Source organism: Lynx rufus, unplaced genomic scaffold, assembly GCF_022079265.1.
Source record: "Lynx rufus isolate CCGP_SWC_20201006 ecotype Redwood Valley unplaced genomic scaffold, mLynRuf1.p SCAF_26, whole genome shotgun sequence".
NCBI lineage: Eukaryota > Metazoa > Chordata > Mammalia > Carnivora > Felidae > Lynx > Lynx rufus.
This window is the reverse complement of record NW_025814841.1, coordinates 11,708,388-11,719,941: the sequence shown is the minus strand read 5'-3', so window position 1 is coordinate 11,719,941 and position 11,554 is coordinate 11,708,388.

Genomic DNA, 11,554 nt, shown 5'->3' with positions numbered 1-11,554 from the left:
AATAAAATCTAAGTGTATTGGACCAAGTAATGACCTATAAGTCCATCAAAGACATTCTCCAGTTTTGTTACAGTATTTTTTAAATGTTTATTTATTTTGAGAGCATGCGCACACATGCAAGGGTGGGGAGGAGCAGAGAAAGGGAGAGAATTCCACATTGTCAGCACAGAGCCCAACTTGGAGCTCCATTTCACGAACTAAGAGATCATGACCTGAGCCAAAATCAAGACTCCGATGCTTAACTGAGCCACCTAGGAGCCCCTGTTACAGTATTTTTGATCTCTAGCATTTCTTTTGTTTTTATCTTAGGGTTTTCGCCTCTCTGCTTACATTGCTTATCTGTTCTTGCATGCTGTCCACCCACTAGAGCCCTTAGCATATTAATCATAGTTGTTTTAAATTCCTTTAAGTTATAGATAATTCCAACATCCCTCCTGTGTCTGGTTCTAATGCTTGCTCTGTCTCTCCAAACTGTGCTATTTGCCTTTGAGTTTGTCTTGTAATTTGTTCTTGATAAGCAGGCATACTCTGGGTAAAAGGAATTGCTGTAAATAGGCTTTTGGTAATATAGTAGTATGGTGGGGGGAAGGGGAGGCATTCTGTAGTCCTATGATCAGGTCCTGGTTTTTTAGTGAGCCTGTGGCTCTAGACTGTGAACTTCACAAGTGCTTCCCATTTTACTCCCAGTTAGGTGGCACAGGATGGCTAGAGTGGGCTGGGGATGGATAGTTCCCTTCTCCCTGATCAGTCAGGCTCTGATTAAATCATTTCTCCTGAGGGCAGAATTCCATGTATAAATTAGCAGTCCTTTATCAAATACATCTTTTGCAAATATTTCCTCCCAGTCTGTGGCTTGTCTTCTCATTTACTTGACATTGCCTTTCACGGGGCAGAAGTTTTTAATTTTAATGAAGTTCAGCTTATCAACTATTACTTGCATGGATTGTGCCTTTGGTATTTTATCTAAAAAGTCATCACCATACCCAAGGTCATCTAGTATTCTCCTATGTCATCTTCTAGATGTTTTATAATTCTGTGTTTTACACTTAGGCCTATGATCCATTTCAAGTTAATTTTTGTGAAGTACATAAGGTCTGTTACTATATTTGTTTTTTGTTTGTTTCTTTGCATGTGGATATTCCAGCACCATTTATTGAAAAAACTATCTTTGCTCTATTGAGTTGTCTTTGCTTCTTTGTCAAAGAGCAGTTGACTATATTATATGTGCGTCTCTATTCTGTCCCATTGATCTGTTCGTCTATTCTTTCACCAATACCACACTGTATTAACTACTGTAGTGTTACAGCCTAAGGAGGCTTTCAGGAACACTGAGAAAAAGATAGGCAGGAAAAACAAAATCACACCATGGAACTATTCTAGAACAAAATTTACAGCCTCTACTTGGACCTTAGGTCACATGCAGAGCTCTAGATGGGAATCTGAGAAATGTAGACTTTAGATTTCCTATGAAGCCAGTAGCAGGCCATTAGGATGAGTGATGTTGAGCCAATTTATTATATATGCCACAAAGATGATCCAATTTTTAAAAAGTATGCATACAGTTGAATAGAAAAGACTGGAATGATATGTAGGCTTTCCTTGCTTTGCATCATTCTGATAAGCAGTGATGTCAACTACCATGGTTTAGTTAATACCAGTCCTTCAACAATACGGTTCAAATTTCACATGATGGTATAGTAACTGATTGCATAAAGTACCACAAGGCGGTATGTGAATAAGAGATACCTGTCACAGTCACTTCTTTCGAAATCTGTGACTGGTAACTGCACATCTGTTTTTCAGTTTACACACAGCAAAGCATGTGATGATGTTGCCTCTTTGTCTCCCAGTGACAAACCTAGGTGACATTTTACAGAAATGGCTAATTGAAAGAAGGAATTGGCCGAAGATAAAGGTACACCAAAGAGGGTTGCTTGGGTGGCTTGGTCAGGTAAGCAACCGACTCTTGATTTCGGCATAGGCCACAATCCTATGGTTTGTGGGGTCCAGCCCTGCATCGGGGTCTGCACTGGCAGTATGGAGCCCACTTGGAATTCTCTATCTCCCCACCCCCGTCTCTTTCTCTCTCTCAAAAATAAGTAAATAAATATATTTTTTAAAAGTACACCAAAGAAACCAAATGATAATGTTTGAATGAAATTTGAACCAAATGTAGATAAAGTTATAGAATAAATATCTAACCGTGGCCGTGTCAACACTGCCACTGTTCAGAGACTCCAGATATGCTGCCAAAGGAGCTTCGTGAATATATTGATATAAATGAGAAAGATGATGATGTCCCAGAGGAAGTCACGGTAGCCAAAGAAACCCCAAAAAACAACAAAAAACAAAAACAAACCCTTAATGTTAAAGGAGTTCTCGGAGATAGTTCATGACATTGAAAACACAAAAGATAAAATTACAAAAGCTCATCCTAACTTAGAAAGGGATATGAGAATTAGTCAAAATAGAATACATGCTTGCTCCATATGGTGAGTTATATGCTGAGAAGAAGACAAGCACTGCTGAAACTACTTTTGATAAGTTTTTTTATTTTTTTTAATGTTTATTTATTTTTGAGAAAGAGAGAGAGCATGAGCAGGAGCAGGAGAGGGGCAGAGAGAGAGGGAGACACAGAATCTGAAGCAGGCTCCAGGCTCTGAGCTGTCAGCACAGAGCTCAACATGGGGCTCAAACTCAGGAACCGTGAGATCATGACCTGAGCTGAAGTCAGACGCTTAACTGACTGAGCCACCCAGGCACCCCTACTTTTGATAAGTTTTTTAATGGAGAAATAAAATGCTTTAATTCCCAATGTTTTTTTTTTTTATTAAAAAATTTTTTTTTCAACGTTTATTTATTTTTGGGACAGAGAGAGACAGAGCATGAACGGGGGAGGGGCAGAGAGAGAGGGATACACAGAATCAGAAACAGGCTCCAGGCTCCGAGCCATCAGCCCAGAGCCTGACGCGGGGCTCGAACTCCCGGACCGCGAGATCGTGACCTGGCTGATGTCGGACGCTTAACCGACTGCGCCACCCAGGCGCCCCTAATTCCCAATGTTTTTAATGTTTATAGTTTAAATGTTTAAATAAATGTTACTTTTTCCATTCTTTTACTTCCCTGTTCATTTATAACCACCAGTTAGAGAGTTTTTAATGTTCTGGCAAGATTTTTCAAAGTTTTCAAAATTAAAGATCATGGAACAATAGTAACTATTTCCATTGATTGCTGAGATCACTTTTGCATCATTTCAGCTTGCATGTTTGTACCTATGGTTCTGCACTAGTGTGCAAAGCAAAGACTACTTGCACATCAAAATGTTGATAATGGCAAAGTGGTAGAATTATTGGCAATAGGTAATTCCTTCTTTTCACTTCTCTGCGTTTTCTAAGTTTGATGCCATAAACATGTATTGATTTTGTAATTTAAAAAGCAACAGAGGTGCCTGGGTGGCTCAGTTGGTTAAGCGTCCAACTCTGGCTCAGGTCATGATCTCACGGTTCATGAGTTCGAGCCCTGCATTCGGCTCTGTGCTAACAGCTCAGAGCCTGGAGCCTGCTTTGGATTCTGTGTCTCCCTATCTGGGTCCCTTCCCGGCTCAAGCTCTGTCTGTCTCTCAAAAATAAAATATAAGACGTTAAAAAAAGCAACAAAACATTATAAAAATTTTAGAAAAATAAAACTGTACAATATTGCTGTAGATATCAATACTTGAAAATGCCCATTAAAATTTTTTTTCAGGTGGGGAGGAGGCTTTGAAGAACTAACACTGATCTTTTCTGGCTAAATACAATTGAGATAATGGAAATGTATCATGATTGATTAAACCTCATTGTCTAAAAAAAAGTAGAATCAACAGTCCAATATTTAAAAAAAAATTTTTTTAATGCTTACTTATTTATTCAGCACAGAGCCCAATGTGGGGCTTGATCGCACAAACCATGAGATCATGAACCATGACCTGAGTTTAAATCAAGAATCAGACGTTCAGGTGGCTCTTAAGATTTTATTTTTAAGTAATCTCTAACACCCAATGTGGAGCTTGAACTTACAGCCCCAAAGTCAAGAGCTGCACGTTCCACCAATTGAATCAGCCAGGCACTCCTCATTCCAATTTGGTTTTTAAAATGTTTTCTGCAACAAAGGAATAAGGACTCCTGGTAATTAATTTCACACCCGAGGGAGGGGGAAAAATCAAGATGGAGCTAGATTAGCATCGCCTAATAGAAATGTAATTCAGCACAAATTACTGAACATCAGTAAGAAAATAGTAAATTTAGTAAGCTGAAACACTTCTATAATAGGCCAAAGTTCATCATGATCCTCAAACGGGAAAGTCAATACAAAGTGTACAATTTGGCGGTTGTGATATGAAAGAAAAATGGATGTGACAGGATGTGATTGTAGTAGGATAACCTGTGTTGTTTAAATAAGTAAGGGACTGTTAATATACAGGTATTCCATTTCTTCTATTAAGTTGATGACTGTCATGTATAGCTATATACTCTTTCTGTTAAGAAGAATGAATATGAGGAACTAGAAAAATTCAAGATCATAATTTAATGATTCTAAAATGCACATTGTTCCACATTTTAACTTCTCTAAAAGTCGGATGTGTCTTATAATAAATGTCATAGATTTGATATATAGATTAATCCCAGAAAATAGCAGAACCTACATCAAGAAAAAGAAGCACTGATCATTACTGGCGGTCACAAAAAGAAGGCAGCGTTCGAAGATGATGGGTCAACTAATGTCTGCAAGAGGATGTTAATTGTGCCAAATTCACATCTCCCAGGAGGGGAAGTCTCTAAATAACCCTACAGACCATGAGATATTATTGAAGCATAAATAAATTTGCATTGATGCAAACAGCGTACCCAGAATGGTGGATAGTGCAAAGTTTGTTGGAAACTTCTCATTTCAAGGAAGATATCAGTTTGTGTAAATAAATAAATGGTTGTATACGTACATATCTACACATATCCTGTGAGAAAGGTATTAAGCTTAAAAGTCTTAAAAAAATTAAAAAAAAAAAAAAAAGGGGCACCTGGGTGGCGCAGTCGGTTAAGCGTCCGACTTCAGCCAGGTCACGATCTCGCGGTCCGGGAGTTCGAGCCCCGCGTCAGGCTCTGGGCTGATGGCTCAGAGCCTGGAGCCTGTTTCCGATTCTGTGTCTCCCTCTCTCTCTGCCCCTCCCCCGTTCATGCTCTGTCTCTCTCTGTCCCAAAAATAAATAAACGTTGAAAAAAAAAAAATAAAAAAAAAAAAAAAAAGTCTTATGAGCAAGCAAAGGCCAATATAAAAATGAACCCAGATGATTGTAGCTTGCATTTCAGTCATCTAAGGAAAGGCAACTCAATCTGGGTCCCATCCTCAAACCTGTGACCTCCCTTTTCCTTCTGTGTATTTAGATTCCTATAACCCCAGGAGGAAATGGAAGTAAGTGTTACTATAACTCAGCAAGGTAGCAAAACAAGTATTGTCACCCTAGGAAGGCATATAGGGGGAAAATGAAGAAATTAATTAGAAGAATGATGTTAATATTTCAGAATAGATTTAAGTGTAAGGAGTAATACATTTTGTAATTCTTGTGTGTTTGACTGCTTTTTAATATATTTGAACGAGTCACGCTAAATTTGTTAATAGTAGTTTACATTCTTTTTTCCCCTATTTTGTAGTTCACATTTTGATGAGATGAACTTGTAACCAATATTTAAGTATTTAAGAAAAATTAATTTTCAAATGTGTTTATTACATATGTAGATTCAACCGTGTGAGCAACAAAGCACAAATAGAAGTGAATGCTTCTTTTTTAAGCACAGGAAGTCCTTGGATGATATAGAATTGTATCCACAGGTACATGGAAGGGGTTAGTACTCTCAGTAGCCTTAAGGGGCTTGTGAACAGACCATATGTGACATGTTGGAGAATGAGGCCACTTTTAAATCCTTTTAGGACAAGGTGGATGAATGAATGAATGAATGAACTTTGTAAATTGTAATTAAACAAGAACTTCTATAAAATTGTAAAATTCTGCTCAGAATAGTTTTTCCAAAAATCTCAAATGCCCAAAGGAACGTAGCCTATAATAGTAAATTAGCTCATTTTATAGTTGAAACTGACTAATTCCTGCCCTTACTGCAAAACTCATGATGGTATTCAAACATTCTTCTTTCCTTTAGTTATATAATATTTTCAGAAGATGCTGGTCCTAATACCTTAGTAGTTACTGTCCATACTATGGATCCTGAGGGCAATGGCATGTCAGAAAGGTAGAGGAAAGGGCTTAAGAATGAGGGCAAAGCACAGTGATATCCATAATTTCATTTGATCCAGATGACAACTCTATAAAAGTCATTGTTTTTTAAAATTTTTAAAAAATGTTTATTTATATTTGAGAGAGAGCAGAGAGAGATAGAGACAGAATCGGAAGCAGGCTCCAGGCTCTGGGCTGTCAGCACAGAGCCTGATACAGGCTCGAATTCATGAACTGTGAGATCATGACCTGAGCCAAAGTCGGACACTTAATTGACTGAGCCACTCAGGAGCCACTGAAAAGTCATTGTTATCCTCATTTTAGAAATGATGTTCAGAAACAGGGGTTCAAAATAGAGGTTCAGAGAGATTCATTTGCTCAACTTTCCACGTCTGTGCCAGAACTGAATCCAGAATTAAAATTTCAGCTTCTATCTCGTTTAATGTTCTCTACTCCATCCCATTCCATGTGGAAAACTCAAGATTTAGCTTGAGTCTAAACAAATGTTTCTCAACTTCTTGTTCTTTTTATGGCCCTCTAGGAAGCCTTTTTAGGTATCTTTTTTGGAATGGCCTGCCCCATTCCAAAAAAACTGCATTCCAACTCCTACATTCCAAAAAAACAGACATAAACTGCATGTCTGTTTATGTGCTAAATGTATATTGTAGTTTTCATGTAAAAAGAGAACTTGATACCCCTCCAAAGACCGGTTGTCACCCCTTTGGGTCTGATATCACCCCTTTGAGAATGCAGTCTAGAGAGCCAGTCTCTTTCACTGTGTTCATTTAAAGGAGAAGGTGAACACAGCTGGTCAGTGAGATTTGAGTATTCCCGGGGAGATCCTGCTGGCTCATACTTCAAACCCTAGGAAACACAGTTTAAAACCTCCTGGTATTTATTTATTTATTTATTTATTTTGAGAGAGAGAAAGAGAGAGCTCGAGTGAGCAGGGGAGGGGCAGAGAGAGGGGGGGAGAGAGAATGCCAAGCAGGCTCTGTGCTGACAGCAGAAAGCCCGACGTGGGGCTCAAACTCAGGAACCATGAGATCATGACCTGAGCCCATGTGGGATGCTTAACTGACTGAGCCACCCAGGCGCCCCATTGTTCTAGGAATTTCTATGCGAAGTTTGTTGTTGTAATATTAATACTATCTAATTAAGTTTATTATATCGGCATTTAGGAACTGCTATGTTGCAATAAGACGAGTCTTATGTTCAGTTAGGAATTGGACTCTTGAAAACAAGGAATACGTCACAGTCCTCAGAGGCAACACCATCCATCCTATTGGTTGAGACGCGTTGTGCACAGGTGTGCTGTGACAGGCAGCATTGTCCAATGAATGCCTTGTGGAGATGGATGACAGATATGACAGGATTCTCATGATGGAATTTCCCCCACTGGGAGTTGGAAATGGTGAGGTATGCCAGAGTTTTAGGGATTACAAAGAACAGAAACTGTCATGGTCATGGAAAGAAACAAATCTCCAGGAATCTGAGGATAGGAAACTCAGGGTAGGAACAAAACTGCTCAGAATCTCTAATTCTATACCCAGCAATAGGCCTGAAATGGATACTAAAAAAATCTTCAAGGTGCACCTGGCTGGCTCAGTCAGAAGAGCAGGTGACTCTTGGGACGACCGGGGGGCTCAGTCCGTTGAGGGTCCAACTTTGTTTCAGGTTATGATCTCGTGGTTCCTGAGGTTGAGCCCCGCATCAAGCTCTGTCTGCCAGCTCAGAGCCTGGAGACTGCTTTGGATTCTGTGTCTCCCTCTTTCTCTGCCCCTCCCCTGCTCTGCTCTGTCTCTGTCTGTCTGTCTGTCTCTCTCTCTCTCAAGAAATAAACATTAAAAACAAAAAAACAAAAAAAGAGCAGGCAACTCTTGATCTTAGGGCCATGAGTTTGAGCATCACGTTGGGTGTAGAGATTACTTAAATAAAGAAACTTTTATTTTATTTTTTAAAAATTTTTTTTAACGTTTATTTATTTTTGAGACAGAGAGAGACAGAGCATGAACGGGGGAGGGTCAGAGAGAGAGGGAGACACAGATTCTGAAACAGGCTCCAGGCTCTGAGCTGTCAGCACAGAGCCCGACGTGGGGCTCGAACTCACGGACCACGAGATCGTGACCTGAGCCGAAGTCGGCCGCTTAACCGACTGAGCCACCCAGGCGCCCCATAAAGAAACTTTTAAAAAAATCTTCAAGCAGTTACCTACTCTTTCTCATTGGAGTTAAACTTGGTGTCTTATCTCTGCTTCTCTTTGTATGTCTGCTGCATTCAATTTTCTCTGTAGACCTGCTTCCTCTGATCAGAGATGACTGCTTCCGACCCCTCGTCCTTATGATCTTCCAGGTTCAGTGCCCACCACAAGCTAGTGTTAGTCTCTGAGCCTCTTAGTGCATGCATTGAAGGCATGTGGCAGCCGGCTGACCAGCCAATGGACGGCCTGCTTTTGGAGACTTGACTGTCCCTGGTTCTCCCAGGTGTTCTTGGGAGGGAACACCACTGGGACGGTCAGGGTCCCAGAAGTGACCTGCTTCTATTATCAGCACAGAAGTCACCAAAAGAACAAGTGCCCTGCTCCTAGTTAGGGCCAAGATTTGCAAAAGGGACATGGCACTTGGTGATAGCGCTGCTAGGTTGGAGTTATTCCAGCATGGAGGTTTCTAGTTCCCCATGACAGTCTGGTGGTTCCTCGTCCCCAGCCCTTTGTTTTTCTCTTGTAATGTAAGTTGCACACATGGTGTGCAGCTAATTGAAAGAGCTTGCCTCTGGACAGTAAGAATTGGGAGTTCACCGAGCGCATGGGCAGGCACACATCACAACTGGTTGCTACTCCTCTGTCTGCCACACGAAATCCTTTGCACCGTGTGGGCTTGGAGAAAGCATGAGTACTCTTCTTTCCTGCCTCACTGCTGACCTTGCCTCCAGACCGAGGTCACGAGGTCACGTGGCTCCCAAAGAAGCATATGAAGGAGTAGAGATTACTTAGAAAACACAAGAAAAGCCATACACAGAGAAGTACCTGAAGGAATTCTGGCAGTTCTGGTTTTGCTGGAATGACAAAGTGAATTATTTTTTTTGTAGAAGGTTCATTGTGGATTTTGTTGTTTATTGGGCACAGTGAACTTCAAGCTTGTTGAATGTGGCAGAGGATATTTTTCTTTTTTTCTCTTTTTTATTATTTTTTAATATTTTTATTTATTTTTTTAATTTTTTAATGTTAATTTTACTCTTTGAGAGAGAGAGAGAGAGTGTGTGAGCAGGGGCGGGGCAGAGACAGAGGGAGACACAGAATCTGAAGCAGGCTCCGGGCTCTGAGCTGTCAGCACAGAGCCCAATGCAGGGCTTGAACCCACAAACTGTGAGATCATGACCTAGGCCGAGGTTGGACGCTTAAATGACTGAGCCACCCAGGTGCCCCGAACCCATTCCTTTTCTTAAGTGAATAGGGTCTACATTCAGTTATCCATTCAGCTAGAAATGTTGTAAGAGTATTACAAAGACAGAAGTTTATGACATGAACACTGCCTTCTAAGAGCTTTAAGTTCACTGCTGTTTGTAAAACATAGACCACAGCAGTGAATCATATCTTAGGAGCAATTAGTAAAGGTGTAGGTCAGATAAAGGAGAGATTAAGTAAAGGTTTATAGTTCTGGTTTATACTGTTTGCATGCATGTGAAATGTAGGTGCTACATGTTCAGTCAAACTATTTATTTAGTAAGTATTTATTGGGTGCCTGTTATGTGCCAAGGACTGACCTAAGGTAAACACTGCAACCACTCTCCTGCTCCTCCCTGCCCCACCTCCCAGGAGCTTAGAGTCTAGCAGGGAAGTTAGGCTGCTAATTAACTGCAAGAAGATGAGCCGAGGGCCAGAATGAGGACATGCAGTGTTATGGCAGCGTCTAATAGGGTGTCTACTTGGTCCAAAGTCCCTAGAGGAAATAAATAGAAGCGTAAGGAAGTAATTTTTGATAGCTAAAGGACTCATTATCTTTCTTTGAAGATGTGATTCAGTTAGATGTAGCCAGATAGCTTATGTAAGGAATAGATAACTTCCAAGCATAAGCCTCCGGTCATGTTTCTTTCTTTCACGCTGGGGAAGTATCAGGAAAAGGTGATCTAGTACAACCGGTAGATATGGACACTACCCCCAAAGGCCACAAGATGGCAGTGTAACCATTAACATAGTTCTTTACGCCAACAAAACACTATGTTTTAAAGTAACTTCTATGCCCAACGTGGGGCTTGAACTCTTGATCAGAGTTGTGTATTCTACGACTGAGCCAGCCAGATGCCCCACCCCCAAGATACTAATTGAATAAAGTTTTAAATTAGCTGCTCTTATTGAATTGTAGTGCATTTGCTTTTTAAAAAATATTAAATATCTGGGGCGCCTGGGTGGCTCAGTCAGTAAAGCATCTGACTTCGGCTCAGGCTATGATCTCCCGGTCCATGAGTTCAAGCCCCGTGTCAGGCTCTGTACTGACAGCTCAGAGCCTGGAGCCTGCTTTGGATTCTATGTCTGCCTCTCTCTCTGCCCCTCCCCTGCTGATGATCTGTCTCTCTCTGTCTTTCAAAAATAAACAAACGTTAAAATAAAATAAAAAAATAAAAAAATAAAAAAAAAAAGAAATGTTAAACATCTGAACTGAATTCAAATTGATTTTTACTGATGTGATTCTCAGAAGATGTAAAAAACATCTTCATCTTTAGGTTGCATAATAGTAATAATATCTCTATGCATTTTTTTTTTTTCATTGCAGCTCTAGTTTCCTATGCTGTGTTGTCAGTGGCCCAAATTTCAGAAGGGAAGAGTTTGTGACCTACCTGAAGAATCAGAATGCTGGGAGGATGTAAGGGAAAATACTCTAAACTCTCCTAAAGAAGGAAGAGGAGACTATGACCAGGTACTGCAATTTATTACCAGCATAAAACAGAGACTCCTACTTGAATAATTGTTGAACACAGACAGCATATGAACCTTGCAAGGTGTTCTGTAATTACATAATGATCATTGTAAAAATGTTTGCTAGAATTCCACTCATGCTTATGATATTACTAAGTCTGGAACCATTGAATTTGTGATTTTCCCTTATTCTAGCTAGAGTTAAGCACTCTGGCACCTTTCAGGCCCTTTGCTTAATTAATAATTAACTACAGGCTTCTCTTCCCATCCTCCTTTTACTTCCCATCTTCCTTCTCCAAGTAGAGATGGCAGCCCCCACCACCCAAGCAACCGGAAGCAAAGTGAGGGGGTGCTGTTGCACAGGCAACATGCCTAATGCT